This window comes from Teleopsis dalmanni, chromosome 1 (assembly GCF_002237135.1).
Source record: "Teleopsis dalmanni isolate 2A chromosome 1, ASM223713v2, whole genome shotgun sequence".
NCBI classification, from domain to species: domain Eukaryota; kingdom Metazoa; phylum Arthropoda; class Insecta; order Diptera; family Diopsidae; genus Teleopsis; species Teleopsis dalmanni.
Genome location: NC_051846.1, coordinates 92,815,293 through 92,817,381, shown reverse-complemented (window position 1 = coordinate 92,817,381; position 2,089 = coordinate 92,815,293). Strand labels below are relative to the sequence as shown.

At 27.8% G+C, this 2,089-nt stretch overlaps 1 non-coding gene across 1 annotated transcript; it reads right to left on the bottom strand.

Annotated features, from left to right (window-relative positions):
- Positions 1 to 1,062: 1,062 nt before the first annotated feature.
- Trnas-aga lies at positions 1,063 to 1,144 on the bottom strand. Its single transcript has one exon. It is a non-coding gene; the product is annotated as a tRNA-Ser (tRNA).
- Positions 1,145 to 2,089: the final 945 nt, after the last annotated feature.

Below are 2,089 nucleotides of genomic sequence, written 5' to 3'. Positions count from 1 at the left end.
AAAAATATACCTATATAGGCTAATTAAACTTCAGCACCATGCACTTAGATAACATAAGCAGGTCTTATACGCGTTCCCCAAGCGGGTACAGATTTAGAATACTCCCGTGTTGACCTCGCTCCTTACCAATGGGGAAGTTATGCCAAACACTTAACTTCAATTGCTACCGGCAGAATTTCTTTGAATTTCAATGGGGAATCTATCAGCGCATTATATTGATGCGTGTATTTAGAACACTGTGGTGTTGAACCAACAAGGCAGGTAATTATGTAAAAACTCTGGACATCTGTTTATATACGTTAAAAGTTATATAAACTAATGTAATGTCAAAACTTCAAGAGATTTAAGTTAAAAGCTCAAGAACAGTTTTTATTTATAAACCTAAAAGCCAGTGTTTTGAATAAAATTGTCAACTTTACTATTTAAAAAGAGTAAATCTTCTCAACTATAACAAAAAGCTCATTTTTAATATAAAAACACTAAAACTTTATATTGGAAACTAACCCAAAAACCGGAAGAAACCGATATTTTACCGAAATGAAAACTGGAACCGACCTAATAAATTGTTTTTAAATTGAAATGAAACGATTAAATCGTTTTAAATAGAGCCCTGATTAAATATGTGTACGAATGAATTTAAGAATACAAATAATTATATATAAAATTGGTATAAGTACATAAAAAATCTAATTTTTATATCAGAAATAGAAAAATAATATTGTTCAAAATTTATTTTTCAAAAACAATAAATAAACGACCAAAGCCCAGTAACAAATATAAAAACTAATTGAATATTGGTCGGAATAACAATTCATTTAAACAATAAATAAATAGATTGATAGATTGAATATAAGAATATGTAAAAATAAAAGGAAAGTAAAAAATCATATGCAATAACAGAATTTACTTATTATATAAAAATAAAATAAGTTTATTTAAGTTTTTTTTTTAAATATAAATAATTATATTATTATTTATTTAAATATAAATAATTATATTATTACTTATTTAAATAATAATAAAAACAAAATCCATATAAAAAATAAAAAAACGACTCTGCTTCGCAGTCGGTAGGATTCGAACCTACGCTCCCAGAGGGAATCTGATTTCTAGTCAGACGCCTTAACCGCTCGGCCACGACTGCATGTTTCATAAGCGGTCTATATGTGACATAAATATTTTTTTTTATATTTTCATACATTTTAAAATAAACATAAAAATTATATATAAATAAAATAAAGACAAATTCTAGAATTTCTAGAGTAAAAGTGTTTGTTTATTGGATATAAAGCACCAACCCAAGTCAAGCAATTTCACTCTTATCAACATAGAATATTTTTATTTATGTTGTTAATAATCCAAATCATAATCCAGGTGCTTGAAGCCTGAACCCGTTTAAAACCGAAACTTTTGACTTTTCCGTACAATTGCACCAAACGTTTTCGGTTAAAAAATAATAAGCCAAAACAATGATCCAGAGTTCTATTAAACTTCTAAACTAAATCATTAAAGAAATATATGCTGTTCACAGCCCTCATATATCAGTTAGTTGAAATTAGAAATATATGGAGAAGATTTCCACTGCAAAGCGAAAACTTTACTCCAGTAATAAGGGGAAGAGATGCGTTCAAGAGGATTAACACCTAGCGGTCTAGATTTATCTAAGCCAGGTCCAATTCAAATAATTATATATGAAACTGCAAATAAATTATAAATACCCACTTAACAGAATCAGAATTAAATGTAGAATAACATGGAATTGGTAAACGAATGTTTAGTTGTTATATTTATTACAGCAAAAATTACTGAAGAAATGCCAGTTCTCTAAATATAGGAACTGTATTTTCTTTGCTCTCTTTAGTATTATTGCAATTCTTTCAGCTCCCAATTAATAATTAGGTTGCTTTCATCAGTGCACATTTTCTAATATCATTTATTTAGTCGAATTTTTTCTTTTCAAGATAACAACAAAAAAATCAACGTAAGTAATCCATCTATCACTCTTTCACAGGCCAAATTTCACAATAAGCATTCAATTTTTTTTAGATGTGGATATGGATTGCACCAGAAACACTAATTTTGTTTGTTG